Below are 19,567 nucleotides of genomic sequence, written 5' to 3' on the forward strand. Positions count from 1 at the left end.
CTGTATATATTTGAGAGAAGTTTGTATACTTTGATAATAAGTTTTGCAGATTTTGATGTATTATACTATGGTTAGTAGTATGTTTGTCCAATGAAGTTAAGGTGGTAATTATTTTTGGTACTCCCAAATTCCATGGCGTAGCAGGTTCAAAACTAACAGGATAGCAAGGAGGTAAGGTGGTGTTAAGAGATGAGAGATCCATTTTGATTCGGTGGTAGAAAGGTTTGTGTAGACGTGGTTTATTGGAGAAAAATGTTGATAATCGGTTAAGGTGATCATATTTGAAGGTGTGGTTATTAGGATTTGCATTTGATTTAATTGCATAGGTTAACTTTAAGTACATTCTTCTGTAATACAGTGATGGTTCAGCTGCTTCACAATACAGGCTTTCTATTGGTGTGGTTCTGAAAGCTCCCAGGACAATGCGGAGTGCAGTATTGTGGATTGAATCTAAAATTTTAAGAGAAGACTCAGTAGCCGATGAATATGCTATCGCGCCATAGTCTAATTTAGATCTGATTAGAGTTCTGTAGATAGAGAGCATAGTTTGTCTATCTGCTCCCCAGTCTTTTTTTGACAATGATTTAATGATATTAAGTCTTCCTTGGCATTCGATTGCCAGTTTCTTAATATGTTCTTTCCAATTTAGATGTTGGTCGAATGTCATTCCTAAAAATTTTACAGTATTTTTCCGAACTAACGAATTGTTATATAGTGAGAGTGAAGGGTGATTAGGGCAGCTTTTCTTTGAGAATAATATAAATTGTGTTTTTTCTGTAGAAAATTGAAACCCACAACTTTGCGACCATTTCTCTAGTTGATGTAAGAACGTTTGTAGTATATTCGTGATGTTTTCCATATTTTGACTTCTCGCATAGATAACAAGGTCGTCTGCGTATAAGAGACCTTTCAGTAGTAAGTTCATATTGGTTAGGACATCATTTATTGCTACTAAAAAAAGTGTAGGGCTTAACACTGATCCTTGTGGAATACCATTCTCTAGTTTTGTTTTTGGTGATAGCATACCATTAGTTTTAAGTTGGAATGATCTATTGGTAAGGAAATTGTTAATGAACGCTAGGCAGTGTCCCCTGATATTTAAATTATGTAGTTTCTTGACTATTAGGTGTTTCCAAGTGACATCATAGGCTCCCCCGATGTCAAAAAATATAGCGACGCATTTTTGATTGACAGCAAAAGCTTCAAGTATGTCATTTTCTAATGCTAAAATATTGTCTATTGTTGATCGATTTCTACGAAAACCACTTTGATTTGGAATGATTAGGTTTCGATTCTCAAGAGTCCATAAAAGCCTTTTATTTACAATTTTTTCCATTAATTTACCCATAGCACATGTCAAATATATTGGTCTATATGCATTTGGATTACTTTTTGGATTGTTTGGTTTTAAAATTGGTATAATAATAGATTCTGACCATTTTGGTGGAAATTTATGTTGAGTCCAGATTAAATTAAATAACCTTAGTAAGTACTGGTGAGCGTTCGAAGGTAAATTTTTTATAAATTTTACCGGAATATCATCAGGTCCCACTGCCGAATCTTTAAATGAGTTAAGGGCTTCGTTGTATTCTTCCATTAAAAAAGGAGAGTTTATAGGACTTTTATCTATCTCATCGAAGTTAATTAGATTACGTTCTTCATGTTGCTTAAGTGTAATAAAGCTCTGGTTATACTGGGTATTACTAGATCTGTGTTTATAAGTGTTAGCCATTTCTTCTGCGATTTCGTTGTCGGAGGTAATAACCTTATCTTGAATATTTAGTGAGTTGATTTTTAAATTTAAACTTTTTCCCGATATTCGTTTTATCTTCTTCCATATGTCACTCATAGGAGTAGAGCTGTTTATTTTAGAAACATAATCAATCCAGGATTGACGTTTAGCTGTCTTTATTGTCAATCTAGTTATGGCTCGAGTTCTCTTATATTCTAGTTGGTTTTCAAGTGATTTATTTCTTTTATATTTATTAAAGGCAGTTTTACTTTCTCTAATGACCTTTTTACAAGACTCGTTCCACCATGGAACTGGTGTTGAATGTTTCGTTGGAGCTGTTTTACCGATTGAGTTTTCAGCTGCCTTAATAATTATTTGGGTCAAATTGTCTAGACATTCTTCGACATTAATTATTGTTGTCGAGCACTTGTTTATATATGATTCTATCTGTTGGGCGAAATGCTTCCAATCGGCTTTATCTATTTTCCATTTGGGAGAGAAATGGGTTGTGCGTTTATGTTGATTGTTTTCTATAATTAATGGATAATGGTCAGTGTTGTATGTGTACTGCATTGGATACCAAGACAAATGTGGGTAAAGTTCACTGTCACATATTGTTAGATCAAGTGGTGTAGCTTCTCCAGTTCTTATATTAAATCTAGTCGGGCTTCCGTCATTTAAGAGAGACAAATTAAGATGATCTATAATTTCTTCAATGGCGGTACCCCGTTGATCTTTATATGCGGATCCCCAGATGTGATTATATGCGTTTAGGTCACCCAAAATGATTCGAGGAGTAGGAATTTGTTTAAAAAGATCCTCTAGTTCGTTTCTGGAAATTACTGCTCCAGGAGGTAGATATATGTTGCAAATGTTTATATTAGTTTTCCCAATAACGGTGACAGCAATGGCCTCTAAGTTAGTATTTAGAGGTATTCTTATCGAGTCATATGAATTATTAATTAAAATTGATACACCGCCACTAGCAATGTTTTGGTTAAGTCTTATTTGATTATGACAAACATAGTTTCTTAAGATTATATTTTGATTTGGTTTAAAATTGGTCTCTTGTAAACATACAAAATCTGGATTTTGTTCTGAAAGAATGATCTGTAGCATGGGTAAATTATTGAAATAGCCATTTATATTCCACTGTATTAATTTATTAAATTCCATTTTAATTTATTAAATTTATTTATTGATTTGTTTGTGAGGAGTCACTTTCTGTATCGGATACTAGGTCCTGTGGGATTTGCATCTGTAAGTGTTTTAGAAGAATTTTCCTTAATTTGGTATTTCGGGTCTTTGTAGATCTGTCTTGAGTATAGGGATATATTTTGTTTAACATATCGATGAGAGCTGTAAAGTTATCTGTATAATTTTCAACGGTAATAAGTGGATCGGGTGAACTCTTTATGTTTTCGAATAGGTCTGTTATCTGAACATAGCTTAGAACAAATGGTGGCGACTGCTGGTTTATGAATGCTTCTAGAGATTTTCCTTTATTTTGTTTTTTCTTTTTCTTGGGATTAAGTGCTATTTCTGCTGGATTGGTAAACATCGGTTTATCAGTGGTATCGTTAGGGGGCGGGGGAGGACTTAAGGTATCGTCAATCGTTCTTTTTGAACTATTTTGTGAAGACTCAATATTCATATGTAAGGTAGTTGATTCGCTCTCAGTTTCTTTGGGGTTCAGTTGATTGTTTGTAGTTGGGGTAGCTGATTGAATTGAAACAGATGCTGGTGTGATGGTTGATATTTCTGGAGGATTTAATATTGGGTTTTTTTCTGCTGTGGTTGGAGCAATAGGATTTGGTTTTGGATTGATAGGTTCTGGTATGCTGGTTGATATTTCTGGAGGAGTGAATGTTGGGATGTTTTCTACCGAGGTCGAAGCGATAGGATTTGAGTTTGGATTGATAGGGTTTTTGCAGTTAGTTGCCGTATGACCATTTTGTTTACAGTTGTAACATGTCAAGTTGCCACTCGATAAGAATATTCTGTATGAAGTATTATCGTAGTTGATTAAAAACGATTCTGGAATTGTGAGGTCTGTTGGGCTGATAAAGATTTGCCTTCTGAAGCTCATTATATGACTAAATTCAGGTAACGGTGCACCAATTTTTAAAAAGGACATTGTAGATTGAATAACAAGTCCCATGGACTCGAGTTCTTTAATTAATACATCATGAGGAATTGATGGACAAACATTAGAGAGAATAATTCTTTCGGAAGGAGTTATATACCTTCGAGCTTGTATAATCTGATTATTAACCACAATGTTGCCGTTATTTTCAGTCATGAATTTTTCTACGATATTTTCAGATGATAAATACAAACATATTCTATTGTTTGATAATCTAGAGCAGAATAGTATATTTTTTGGATGAATGATTTTTCCCAGCGGGAGGAGGTAATCTTGTATTTTCGCATCTTCAATGGAATTAAAAATGATTGCCTGGCGCTTAGAGGGATGTTTTTGTTGAATAAGGGCGGTAGAGTAACTTCTTGGTATAGAATTATCCATTTGAGAATTTCCTGGTAAATTTATTTCACCGCTTTGTGACATCTTGATCGATTTTTAAACATTTCTAAGTACGGACCTGTCCCCGGCTGGGAAAAAAGCCGAGTGGACACACAGGTCGATGGTAATTAAATGTTTTTGTTTAACGTCAAGCAGATTTCGATATAAAAATTTACAATAATGTTAAATACTAATTAGATGTTTTCTGTGGAAATTACAGTAAAACTGTACTTACAAATTTGGAAAGTTGAGATTCAATTGATCACTAATAATTTCACCAAGTTTGGTTAAATTTTGAAAACTTATTCTCACTTAATTTGAACTATTTTGTAGAGCCAAAATAAACACACCGTTCCGACATACAGTCAGGATCGGCCTCCTCCATCTCATCTTTATAATCTTTATAAGTTTCATCAATGTATCATGATTATTTTGGTTATTATTGCGATCATAAATTGTTAATTAACAATTGAATTGTTGCTAAAATATTCGTTTAATTTTCACCGGCTTCTGGAATTACAATATATACCAAGAAAGCTTTGATGTCACTAAGTTATTTAATTATTAATTAATAATTACTTACCTAAAACTTTATTTGAAAATTAGAGTTTTTGTTAGGAAAACCCACATTTTCCGAGGAAAATTTTCGTCGGAGCAAATCGTGAAAAACATATCTCTGCAGAATTTAATTGCGGTGAATTTTTATTTGAGTGTTTTTGTTGTAAAGTTAAAATCTTCGGAGTTATAGAGCAATAATTGAAAAAAATACGATTTGTCGGCGCGATTTTGTTTATAAAAAAAGTAGCACACTATCTGCGGACTTTGCATACCTATATTATTAATATATAGGATCTTATAATTCGATTCCAGCAATAAAATTGCTGGTAAATAACTTTTCCATGAATTTTGCTAATTAGCCCAGAGTAGAAGGCGTATTAGTCAACGGAGTGCGTCTAAAAAACATTTAGTCCAGAGAAATAAGGTTTTTGTCGGGACACTTGAGCAGCCAGGTTGCAAGTGGGTTTTTTGGGTACTATATTACCTAATACATTATAAATACAAAAATGCCCGTCACAGTTCCGACGAGAATTTTAGTTATTAACAAATAAGCGTCAAAAATAGCAGTTTTTTCGTTTAAATCGCTACAGGTAAAAATAGGGTGATTAAATATCTTATTTAGAGTATTCTTCTTTTAGTAGATGATCAAAGGTGTAAAATGGCAGTTCTTGAATTTTGGTCCGATCATTTGTTGCTTCGCTAATTGCAAAAAAGACTAAAATTTCGAAAATAAAAAATTTGCTATAACTTTTGCGAAAATGAACTAAAGACTTGGATATTGCACGAAAAGTTGAGTCAACCAGTACATGTAATGACCTAAAAATTTCAAGATTATTCGGCGATTAGTTTAAATTTTATTCAATTTGTTTATACCAAAGAGCTTTTTTTGCAATGTTATTGTTCAGAAAATAATAACGATACAGCAATTCTGTGGAAATCTCTTGAAATAAGAATACCTATATTTTCAAAATGTTTAAAAAAATCAATAAAAAGTCATTTTTATCATTCCGAAAACATTTTATTGAAGTAGAGTCATTTTTGGCTTCTAAACAATTTGAACAGCTTTGTTAATATTGACTGTAGAGTAAATCTACTTTGGGATTTCAAAAACTAGTGTTTTTACACGAATTTTCAAAAAAACTTTTTGCGTAGGTTAATTACGGTCAAAGTTAGCCATTTTTATTATTTAATCCACAGTTACTTCTGTGTACATAAAATTCTCCTGTAACAGTGCTAGTTACCATATTTCTCCGAAACGGTTTGCCCGATTTTTATGAAATTTTACACATAATACAGGGTGTCCAGAAACTCTAGCGACAAACGAAGACAGGAGATTCTTCAGATAATTTTAAGATAATTTAACCCAATTCACTTAGTCCGAAAATACTTCCTAACTGAGCTAGAGCTCTTTGAAGATGGCGTCTTGGAATTAGTTTTTCTTAAATACCTCCAAAACGCTTTTATTTCGAAAAACAGAAATTGGTACGCGTATTTATCTTCAAGATATAAATCTAATCCATCTATTGCAAATTTCTAGTACCGATCATAGGCGTCAGTTTTGGGTAGGGCAACGGTTATTTTATCGCATAACTTTTTTATCTTTAACTTTTATGCATTTCTGACACTGGATTATTAAATTGTGAAGTATTCTAGTACTAAAAGGTACACTTGTTTTAAATCGGTAGGACACACCGTTTTCTAGAAAAATCGATTTGAAAACTTTTCGCTTTTTGAATTAAAAAAAAAAATTTAAAAAAAAAACTGTTTAGAAAGACGAAAACTGGTACATTTATTTATATTCCAGAGATATATCGATTTCATTAATTGCGAATTTCTAGTACTGGTCATAGGCGTCCGTTTTGGGTAGAGCAACAGTTATTTTATAGCGTAACTTTTTTGTCTTGCATTTTTGAGCATTTTTGACACTAGATTATTAAATTATGAGGTATTCGAGTACTAAAAGTTACTCTTACTTTATGTTGGTATAATACTTCGTTTTTTGTTGAAAAGTTCTTTCAATTTTTTTTCAAATTCCAAAAACGAAAAACTTTCAAATAAATTTTTCTAGAAAACTGTGTGTCCTACCGACTTAAAGCAAGAGTACCTTTTAGTACTAGAATACCTCACAATTTAATAATCCGGTGTCAAAAATGCATAAAAGTTAAGGACAAAAAAGTTATGCGATAAAATACCCGTTGCTCTACCCAATACGGACGCCTATGACCGGTACTAGAAATTTGCAATGAGTGGAATCGATTCACCTCTGATAAGTAAATACGCATACCAATTTTCGTTTTTCTAAATAAAAGCGTTCTGGAGTTATTTCAGAAAAAATAATTACAAGACGACATCTTCAAAGAGCTCTAGCTCCCTTAAGAAGCATTTTCGGACTAAGTGAATTGGGTTAAATTGTCTTAAAATTATCTGAGGAATCTCCTGTCTTCGTTTGTCGGTAGAGTTTCTGGACACCCTGTATATCCTGTAGGACTAAGAATAGGTTTTAACCTATTCTTCATACACATAAGTTGTAAGGGGGTTGCCCCCCTGAGATTTTTTTTTATTTTTTTGGACAAAATTGTCTATTTTAATTTTGTATTATGTAGCATTAAAAAATACATACAACCCTTAATTTTCACTCTTCTATCCCCAACCACTATTTTTTAATAACCATCTATATATTTACATCTATAAAATTCTCCTGTCTTAGTGTTATTTGCCTTACTCCTCCGAGACTGCTTGACCGATTTTTATGAAATTAGATATGTATATTCGGTAGGTCTTAGAATCGGTCTTAATAGATTTTCATATCCCTGAGTGATAAGGGGCGTTCCCCCTAACATTTTGTAATGATTGGTAGGGGTATGTATACATAACGTACTCTAAAGGACTACGAGTACATGCAAATTAAAAAAATTATGATCAAAATTCATCAACAACCTCCGGAGATATTAATCGCAGCATATGTTTGAAGAATCAATTTAATTTTTTGAGTGTACGGATTTTAATATTTCGCCTCCACCGACCACGAATCGATTTCGTTAGGACGTCATTTTTAAAGCTTTGTTAACCACTCTGTTGAAGATCAAAGTTTACTCAAACCTGTACACATAAACTACATACCTTCAACTTCAAAATGGCGCTAGCCAGGTTGCTTAATTGTTATAAACAAAGTAGCTGTGAATTAAATAAAAAAAGTGGATAACTTTGACCGTAATTAACCTAGGCCAAAAGTTTTTTTTAAATTCGTGTAAAAATACAAGCTTTTCAAATCTCAAAGTAGTTTTAGTCTACAGGCAATATTAACAAAGTTATTCAAATTGTTTATAAGCCAAAAATGATTTTCTTTAGTAAAATGTTTTCGGTACGATTAAAATAACTTTTTAATGATTTTTTTAAATACTTTGAAAATATAACTATTTTTCTTTCATGTAGTTTCCATAGAATTGCTATATCATTATAATTTTCTGAACAATAACATTGCAAAAAAAGCTCTTTGAGATAAACAAATTGAATAAAATTTAAACTAACTGAGGAATCGTCTTAAAATTTTTTGTGCATTATATGGAGTGTTTTACTTAACTTTTCATACAATTTGAAAGTCTTAAGGTCATTTTTGCATAAGTTATAGCAAATTTTTTATTTTCGAAATTTTAGTTTTATTTTGAAATTTACGAAGCAACAAGTAATCGGACCAAAATTCAAAAACTGCCATATTAAACCTTTGCTCATCTACTAAAAGAGGGATGATACTATTAATAAGATATTTAATTACGATATTTTCGTACTTCCGGGCCTAAAGTGACAACTTCACTCCCTTGTGACAGGTACTAAAGTGTCACATTTAATCCCTCCGGGATTAAATATTGACGAAACTCCCGGAACGATTAAATCACAAACAAACGAATTTAAGGGATATTTTATTGAAAAATATAATTAATTAGAATGGTAATTAACGTTAATATTCAAATTAATATTGTGACAGTTCGTCATATTGACCAGTCTTTCCTGGGTTAATGCAGCAGGTAACTGACGAGTAACAGATAGGTCCTTTTCATATTGAACTGGTGTTTGTTTCGAAGATCCTGCGGAAACAGGAAGCGAGAATGAGGACTGTGGCATAACTATAGTGGACGAATCGGCGACTTGACCAAATATTTTATCTGAAATTTTTTGTTTATTTTTAATAGACGATTCAATATATCCCTCGGCCACGTTGGAGGATTTCCATCCTCCATGTCTCTTCAGCACGTCTATTGTTGCTCCCGAATCAGCTAACAAAGACGCAGATGTGCGTCTAAAACAATGTCCCGTATAAGACGTCGCATTTTCTAATTTCAAGAAAGCTGCTATTTGCCGTGGAATTGTACCAAACATGTTTTTTCCTACTACTCGCGTAGTACATTCTTTGTTGATGTATTGAACAAAAAATTTTGAATGAGTTGTCCCTGTCTTTCGCAATGCCACATATTTCCGAAATATCGCCACAAAACTGATGGCACTGTTTTCTGAATTTTTGATCACAAAATTTCGGTCAATTTTATTTTTGGTGTTTCTAATCGCAATTAGGAAGGAATCGCCCAAATCTCTCACATCGTCGATTTCTAAATCAACCAACTCTTTTCCACGACAAGCTCCCGCAACGCCCAAAATAAGTGCAACCTACAAAAAAATTGATTTCTTAAAATTTCTGAATATAAACAAATTTCCAAATTTACCTTAAGCATTAAATATTTATCATCCGGAGCCTCCCGTAAGAACTGATCTACCTGCTCAGACGTGAGAATTCTTGACTTCTTTGGCTTAAATCCCTCATTTCTTCTCTTCAAAAAAGCTAATAATTTTGGAAATTTACTTATATCAATATCTTCTCTAATGTTAATAACCGATTTCAGCATTGAGTAATGTGCCCAGAGAGTTGAGGCACAAACCGCTTTTGATTTATCATCGAAGTAGACTAACAGCGCATTTTCAGTAGGTTGTCTCACATTTTTTAAGCGGCACCACTTTTTAAAAGCATCGTACTGCTGCTCGTATAGTTTTCTAGATTTCGGTGGTAACAATTCTTCACCTACTTCGGCTGCTCTTTTATCAATATCAGATACACCTTCTTCACTCATGATACCAATAATTATCAATAACAATGTTTCTTTACAATGACACTAGTAATGACAATGTTTCTAAATTATAACTGTCACAACGCAATGTTACTATGGTAACTTATTTTAAAGACAGTTTATTAAATGAGTTGAAGAGAGAAAAAACTGATTGAAATTATTGAAATAATTAATAAAATCATACCGGAAGTACGAAAAGTATCGTATATACCTTGCGACTGAAGTACATTTAATCCTTCAGGTAAATTATGGCCCTCCCTGCGGTCGGGCCATAAACTTTACCTTCAGGATTAAATGTACTACTTCAGTCCCGCGGTATATAATGTACTATTTTACCTGTGGCGATTTAAATGAAAAAACTGCCATTTTTGACACTTATTTGTTAATAACTAAAACTCTCGTCCGAACTGTGACGAGCATTTTTCTATTTATATTGTATTAGGTATATAGTACGCAAAAAACCCATTTTTGCAACCTGGCTGCTCAAGTGTCCCGAACATAGTATATTTTTGCCTTATTTCCCTGGTGTAATTAGATATTGTTTTGACCCACGATTAGTTTACCGTGAGATATAGTTGCTATAGAATATTACTTCAGCAAATTAAAATAATACACAACGACAATTTTCGGTAGAACTATTTATTGCTTACTATACGTGTTTACAAATCTAACTTTCGCTGGATATGAAAGCCAGACAGACTTGATCTCAATATGAAAAAACAAACAAAGTACGTGGTAGTCAGTAAGCGCGGAATATTAAATAGACGACTTTTGGTTAACCAACAACCAATTGACATGGTGAACCAGTGACGACGCGTGACTTTCTCTAAAGTGTTGCCAAAACCAGATGCAAAAAATCTTATTTAAAAAAAATGAAAATATGGCTAAATAATATCATTTTGTATATCACCTGAAACTCTCGAAAAAACAGTTGATGTTTCTAGATGTTGGCAAAATTTTTGACCTTTTTTGGCAATTAATGTTAACAATTCCCTGTAATTGCCTCGAATGTCAGAGCCGTCGCCCTCAAAATGACCACGAAACGCTAATTCTTGTTCGGCCAAAAAACATACGGTACATATCTATTATAAGTGAGCTAAGGATATACGAGTACCTATCTATTTTTTTAACAAACTCATTATATGTTTAGCAATATTTGCTTTAAATGCTTGGTTAAGAGAACTTTTAATTCTTGTTTTGCCAAACTGAATCAAATTGGGTATACATCTTACATGTAGGTAACGGAGAAATTTCATGTCTCTTTTTTAAAACTCTAAAACTATTTAAATCGTGAACCTGGTCCACCCATTTTTCTGTAAAAACCAGAAGACATGGCCAACAATACAGTCTATTTTTCTTGCAACCACATAACCAAGGATTTTCACTGTACCAACTAGGGGTGTAGCGATGGATCGCCTCCACGTGGTGCACCCTGGGTAACGCCAAATGATCCATCCTCCCAATCCTAAGGTGTAACACCATCGTGCCGACGGGATGCATGGTACAGGGAGTAAAGTGTATCTAAAGCGATGCCCTAGAGAGATGGCGAACTCTGGGGGATTATAGCCTTAGCACGGTAAGGGCGCACTGCCGTGCCTGACAGCAATTCGTCCCAACTCGTGGGAACAAATATGGAGAACGAGATTGAAAAAACAAACACAAAAACGGGAACGGACACAGAGGCGACTTCAGTCGTGGATTCTGTATCTGTCCCAAATACTGAGCCAGAAGTTGTTCCAAGCGGAACAGACTCTGCACAAAGTAGCAAAAAACGCCTTTCTGGAGCTCAAAAAAGAAAGATGACGAAAAAGGCAAAAATGGCTGCTGGAACCAAAAATGCAAACCAAACCAAAAAGGCAAAAATGGACCACAGCAAATCCCCATAAAAACAAAACGGGAGTACTGGTAAAACCCGAGGGTAAAAAGAGACCGCGGGAGAATACCATTACCCCCCCGCAACAAAGGGTTGCTAAGAGACCAAGGAGCTCTCATGAGCAGACTAGGTCATACAGCAATGTCACAAAAGTATTCAGGATAGCGGTGGCACACAGGCACCATCCGGATACTCAACTAGATCAGGCTCACGCAGACCTGATCATCAACAAACTAAAGCTAGCAGTGGATGAGGCTCCTGTTGGAAGTCAAAATCAACTGCTACAGTTCCATAAAACATCGTTTAGCGCAGGTACTCTGTGGGTAAACTGTGCTAACGAACATACCAAAAAATGGACTACTGAGGTGGTAAGGACTATGGAGGGCCTGTGGGAAGGAGTCGACTTAAATGTGGTCGATCCCAGCCACATGCCAAAACGCCCTATGGTCCTCGCCCGCATCCCCGAGAAAGAGGCTGAAGAATCAACAGTCAGAACCCGTTTAGAGAGGCAAAATAAAGACCTTAAGACGGAAGACTGGTTGTTGAAAAATCGGAAGGTCGGAGAGGACATGCAAATCCTCGTATACACGATCGACGAGGTCTCCTATAAAACATTGAAGGCTGCAAATTTCAAGGCGTATTACAGACTTGAAAAGATATCCTTCAAAACCATCAGAGGCATTGATGGCTCCAATCAGAATCCTGCAAGCGAATCTCCAGCATAGTAAGTCAGCTTCGGCAGAACTTACTGTCGCCATGAGAAGGTTTGATGTAGCCTTGATACAAGAACCCTGGGTTTACAAGGGCAAAATAAGAGGTCTATCGGGTATTGGTGGAGAGCTTATATATAGCCGGTCTGCCGATGTCCCGCGAACTTGCATAATAGTCAAACGAAACATCAAAACACTGCCGTTGATAAATCACTGTTCCAGGGATTTAACCACGGTAAAGATGAAGATCATAGATGGAGGAGGGGTGAAGCAGATAGTTTTAGGATCAGCATACCTCCCATATGATGATCCCGAACAACCACCATCAAGGGAATTGGAGCAGCTAGTGAGAGATTGCAGGAAAAATGGATTGCAATTGATCATTGGCTGTGATGCGAATGCGCACCATCTGACTTGGGGCAGTACAAACACCAATGTAAGAGGTGAGTCAGTACTACAGTTTATAATGCAACATAATTTAGACATATTAAACGTAGGAAACAAACCAACCTTCGTGACTTCACGACGGAAGGAGGTGATTGATATAACAGTTGCCACGACTAACGTGGCTAGAACTGTGAAAAACTGGCATGTGTCAGATGAGGTGTCCTTTTCAGACCATCGACACATTTGTTTTGAAATGACAGGCAATGAGCTTATCAAGGAAACTTATCGTAATCCTCGTAAAACAAACTGGGAAGCATATCAAGCAGACATAGAATATAGCTTAGGCAGGATTAACGGGAAGATAAGGCATACATTGGACCTAGACATGGCTGCCGAACAATTTCAAGAGATTGTCACGTCAGCGTTCGAAGACAACTGTCCGGAGATAGTCAGGAATTCCAACAGGAAAGTTCCCTGGTGGAATCATAATCTTGCAAATCAAAGGACAGAGGTTAGACGAAAATTTAATTTCGCCAAAAGGTCAGGCGAGTGGGGCGATTATCGCAAAGCTCTGACTGACTACAATAAGGAACTGAGAAGGGCAAAAAGAGAATCGTGGAGAAGGCATTGTGAAGAGATAGAAGGGACTTCAGAAATGGCAAGGCTCCATAAAGTTCTCTCAAAGGACCCTCAGATAAGTATTCCCTCGCTCCAAAAAGAGTCAGGTGAATACACTCAGAATGGTGAAGACACCCTGAAAGAGCTTTTCAGGGTGCACTTTCCTGAGTCTGAGACAAAACTGATACCACTAGACACATGGCAAACCGGACTGGATATCATGAATTATGGTTCTAGGGAAAACTGGCATGTGGCAAAAGAAGTTATAAACCAGGACAAAATCAAATGGGCAATAAACTCATTCGAGCCATATAAATCACCGGGTCCGGACGGGATTTATCCAATACTTCTACAGAAGGGAAACAACCTTCTTTTCAAAAAATTGTGTAAGATACTGCAGGCTAGTTTAGGGCTGGGGTACATACCAAAAGCATGGAGGCTGATAAGGGTGGCTTTTATACCCAAACCTGGCAAAATCGGACAGGAAAGGGCCAAGTCTCTGCGGCCATTAAGTCTGATGTCATTCGTACTGAAGACCTTAGAAAAACTGCTCGATAGGCATATCAGGGATGGTGTATTGGTTGAAAGTCCGATACATCGGGGACAATATGCATATCGAGCGGGAGTCTCCACAGAAACGGCACTGCACCATCTTGTACAGAGAGTGGAGTACGTTCTAGAAAACCAAGAGGTGATGTTGGGTGCATTTCTCGATATTGAGGGAGCATTTGACAACACCTCTTACGAAGCGATCACAAGGGCGATCCGTCTAAAAGGAATAGACGAAACAAGCTGTAGATGGATAGACTGCATGCTGAGAAGCCGTGTGATATATGCTACGTTGCTAGGGGATACAGTGTCAGCTCAGGTAGCCAGAGGCTGCCCACAGGGGGGAGTCTTATCTCCTCTATTGTGGAATCTGGTCATGGATGGCCTGATAGCTAGACTCGACAACGATAGGCATCACGTCCTGGGCTATGCGGATGACCTAGTCATCTTAGCCCACGGAAAATTTAATGGTACAGTCAGAGATCGAATGCAACAGGCTCTGACAGTAGTTACAGAATGGACTTCAAATGTAGGGCTTAACATCAGTCCTCTAAAGTCCAAAATCATGAAATTTACTAAAAGAAGGAATTCAGAGGAATTGGGTCCTCTAAGTCTAAATGGTATACATTTAAATCTGGTGAGTGAAGTAAAGTATCTCGGGATAATATTAGACTCAAGACTTACTTGGAATCAGCAGATAGAAAGAATAACGAAGAGAGCGGTATCTACGTTAATGGTAGCCAGACGTACTCATGGAAAAATGTGGGGTTTGAGACCAGACATGGTATATTGGACTTATAACATGGTAGTAAAACCCACAATTACATATGCATCAGTGGTATGGTGGCCAAAAGTGCAGCAAAAAAGTGCCATCATCAAATTAAGCAAGGTGCAAAGACTTGCTTGTCTCGGGATCACGGGGGCTATGAGGGGCACACCTACGGCAGCTATGGAGGCACTACTGGATCTCCCTCCTTTACATATAACAATAAGAGGTGAGGCGAGAATGGGCTATTATAGACTGCGAGAAAACCTGAGCAACGTACCAGTTAAATCAGGACATAGTAAAATAACGAGTGAAATTAATGATGCCGAATGGATGATGATTTCTGACCATATGACATCAAGATATATGCCTGAAGTACCTTTTCAAGTGGACATTTGCCCACGAGACGAATGGGACAGAGGAAACTCTCGACCCAGACTGCAGGGTTGCACCTGGTATACGGACGGGTCTAAAACTGCAGACGGTTCGGGCGCAGGAATATTCTATAGTGGTGGAAATTTCAACATTTCTATTCCACTGGGAGAATGTACCTCCGTATTTCAGACAGAGATTTTTGCAATCTTGCAGTGTGCAAGAGAAAACAACCTGAGGGCATTCGAACTGCAGCGGGTTAACATATGCACAGATAGCCAAGCAGCCATTGGGGCTCTTATAAGCCCTAAGGTGAACTCTAGGCTGGTGTGGGAATGTCGACAAGAACTTGATAGACTGGCACAACATAACAGTGTTATACTGGTATGGGTTCCAGGTCATCGGGGCATATACGGCAATGAAAGAGCTGATGCACTTGCCAAGAGAGCATCAGCTACAAAATACCTGGGTCCAGAGCCGGCCGTGGGAGTGCCAAAAAGCACCGTCCGCGAACGAAAAAAAGCCTGGATCCGAAGCCAACACAACTCACACTGGGAGAGTGTACCCGGTCAAACACATGGCAAGATGTATATCGGACGGACATGTGCTAGTAGAGCTGAGTTACTGCTGAAAACAAGCAGGAATCAGCTCAGAGTCATAACAGGTTTCCTCACTGGACATGCGCCAGTTAAGGGTCACCTGCATACAATGGGGCTGTTTCATGGAGACTTGAGCTGCAGACTCTGTAACAGAGAACCTGAAACAGTCAACCATATTTTGCATGACTGTGAGGCATTGGATCGGAGGCGGCAAACACTTTTCGGAGACATCGAAATGACTCCAAAATTATATGGCACCCACCCACTAGACCTGTACAAGCTGGTACAGGGTTCCAGAATTCTGGAATGGGTTTCATAAACAATGGAAGATGTACAATAAGCCAAGTGGCTGCAGTACAACCGGTTCACAACAGACGGCTTCCAGGGAAAAAAAAAAAAAAAAAAAAAAAAAAACTGTACCAACTAAATTTAAAATATCGAGCTAATTTTTTAAATTCCTTTTTTAAATTGTTTAAAATAGGTCTTTCATTTTCAATAATCTCATTTTATTTTTCAATCAGAATTATTTTCAAGTAATTGATCGATTACGCAGCGACACTCATCCATGGTGAACTGCACGCACACTTTTTATTATAGGTACTGTTAGCAAATTTAAATCTGGTAACAGCCCTACTGATATACACAGCGCGCTTACGCCCATCGCTCCTTCAAAATTTTCAGTACTAGCAGGTCCCGAGCCGCCCGAGCGACAGCGAGATAACCATTCATTGTCACCACAAATGAGACTGGTAACAGAATATAATAAAGTGCAACTGAGTCACATAAACTCGCCAATATTTTCGTGTGTCTGGCTATTTACTGAATTAGGTACTACTAACATAATATAATAATATATTTCTATTGGTAAATATAAAATAAAACAAGTAATTGGACTTTGTAAGTCCTAGGTTTTCACCCAAAGTAATCGAAAGTAGAACTGGAAGACGATATTTGAATTTTACGTGTAACTTTGCGTGGATTGATATACGAATTTACTAATGTTGAGTCATTCTTACTAAACTTTGACATTTGTCACCTCATTTGTGATTCTACCCGGTATAATGGCAGAGGAGTTACATTGGCGGTCCTACGGACCGACGGAAAGATTGCCCAGGTCAAATATCTCACCTTAGTACCATCCTTGGATTATCAGCTTTCATTTGACACCTCATTTGTCATTCTACCTGGTATAATGACGGAGAAGTTATATTCGCGGTCGTACGGACCGACGGAAAGACAGCCTAGGTCAAATATCTCACCTTTAGTACCATCCTTGGATTATAAGCTTTCATTTGACACCTCATTTATCATTCAAGCTGGTATAACGATGAAGGAGTTATATTCGCGGTCGGAGGGACCGACGTACAGACCGCCTAAGTTAAATATCTCACCTTTAGTACCATCCTTGGATTATCAGCTTTCATTTGACACCTCATTTGTCATTCTACCTGGTATAATGACGGAGGAGTTATATTCGCGGTCGGAGGGACCGACGCACAGACCGCCTAGGTCAAATATCTCACCTTTAGTACAATCCTAGGATTATCAGTTTTCATTTGACACCTCATTTGTCATTCTACCTGGTATAATGACGGAGAAGTTATATTCGCGGTCGTACGGACCGACGCACAGACCGTCTAGGTCAAATATCTCACCTTTAGTACCATCCTTGGATTATAAGCTTTCATTTGACACCTCATTTGTCATTCTACCTGGTATAATGATGGAGGAGCTATATTCGCGGTCGTACAGACCGACGGACAGACCGCCAAGGTCAAATATCTCACCTTTAGTACCATCCTTGGATTATCAGCTTTCATTTGACACCTCATTTGTCATTCTAGCTGCTATATTGCCGGAGGGGTTGTGGTTACGGACAGACGGACAGACGGACGTGGATAATACAAAGATTTCACATTTTTTCAAAATGGGTGAAAACAATAATAAATGGAATTATTCATCGTCATAAAATACATATTTATTTGCAAGATTTTTAACTGTTACCAATGGTAACAGTGGTTACATGGACGCTTCACCAGTGTGGTGAACAGCTACACATACCTTGGTACCAACATAAACAGCCAATGGAACCACTCTAGTAAAATAAAACAACGTAAAGGAATAGCGAGATCAGCGTTCATAATGACCAGGCCTCTTTTCAGAAGTCACGATTTACCACTTGATAGGTATATGGTATCTCTATCATCAGATGCTATGTACTTTCTACGTTATTATATGGAGTAGAGGCCTGAATATTTTCCGAAGCTTTTAAGAAAACTAGAGTCATTCGAGATTTGGTTATATAGATCCATTTTAAGCATTTCGTTTGTATAACTAATTTTGAGGTTCTACTAGAACGGACAAGGAATACAAGATTAGTAACACCATCAAAGAGCGCAAACTAGAATATCTTGGCTATGTTATGAGTAGAGCTCGGAAAAATATGCACTTAAAAAACCCTAAAATATGCATGCAAATATGCACAAAAAACAGTTGAAATCAGGGGCGTAACTAGTCTGACCTGCGCCCCAATGCAAGTATTCCTCGTGCGCCCCTATCTCCACCCCCCCCCAACCTCCAACGAAACTAATAACGACATTTCTACAGAGAAAGATTATACAAAGAAATATAACAGTAATTTAAAAGTTAATTATTAAAGAGTTATTATTCAAAAAATTAATTGAAAGTAAAATTAAGGGGCTATCCTAGTGTAAAAGTACGAAATTCACATACTTTTTTTTAATTTCTAAAATAAAAAGAACTGTACCAATTGTTTTGAAAATTTGCATGAGCATTGCATCGTGAAAATAAAAACAGCGCCACTGCTGCAGTGATTGGGACTAATAGAGACTCTGAAACATGAAATTTCAAAGTTACAGTGGAACCCCGATAAGTCGGCCCCCGATAACCCGGAAGTCCGGCTAACCCGGACCGATTTTCATCAGATAAACATTTTGATTTTCAATATTTTGTATTTTTCAATTTAATTGTGGCTTATTTCCAATCAAAATAGTTAATTATCAGACAATCCTTTCAACAATAAAAATGTATGTAATATAATATTTGAGAGATAATGTGTCTAGACTCTCTGTGTCGTGTACTTATGTGTGTAATTTGAACACGAGATTAAAAATGACTCATAGTACACGCCGCAGAAACAACAGCCAGCTGTCTGTAGTATCTATTCCTTTTTATTTCAAACTGTCAGCATTGTTTAGGAAAGACTATTTAAAAAATTCTTTTATAAACAATGGTCTTTAGTATTGTGTGTCTGGTATTGTTCTGCTTACGTTTGAGTTTGGTGTTTTTTTTAGTAATTTTAATGAGTAGGTAATACTGTGCATACCTATTTATAAATATATTTCATGTTATTTCAATTCTAACGGAGTTTATCTGTAAGTATACCGTATTTTATTAATTTTTACCATATTCTCCGGCTATCTCAGATTTTCGATAACCCGGATCGGTCGTGGTCCCGATTAATCCGAGTTATCGAGGTTCCACTGTATTATTGAAATATAAGTTATTTTCTATACCATCAACTATGGGTATTTGATCGAATAAAAAATGTCAATTTGGCGGTTTCTGAAACTGCAAATGTTTTAGATAATTAAAAAAAAAATTCAACACTTCGTCATTTTCCCAAATTTTAATATTTTTCAAAAATCATAGTTAATGGTATAGGAAATAACTTATGTTTTTTATTTTCACGGTGCCAGTATCTGGCGCATAAATCGTTTAATTTTTAATATTTTTTAATGAAAA

General features: G+C 36.6%; 1 protein-coding gene across 2 annotated transcripts in view; it reads left to right on the forward strand.

The window, feature by feature from the left end:
• Positions 1–19,567, forward strand: part of LOC114327602 (ras guanine nucleotide exchange factor P) — a 164,065-nt gene that overhangs the window by 9,349 nt on the left and 135,149 nt on the right. The window contains exon 1 of one of the 2 annotated variants that reach the window (XM_050642025.1): positions 18,683–19,197. The exons of the other annotated variant lie outside the window; for it this stretch is intronic. The gene's annotated coding sequence lies outside the window, so the exon portion shown is untranslated. Of the gene's footprint in view, positions 1–18,682; positions 19,198–19,567 lie in introns of those variants that run through there. 2 annotated transcript variants of the gene reach the window in all.

The sequence above is a fragment of the Diabrotica virgifera genome, chromosome 1 (assembly GCF_917563875.1).
Source record: "Diabrotica virgifera virgifera chromosome 1, PGI_DIABVI_V3a".
Classification (NCBI taxonomy): Eukaryota; Metazoa; Arthropoda; class Insecta; order Coleoptera; family Chrysomelidae; genus Diabrotica; species Diabrotica virgifera.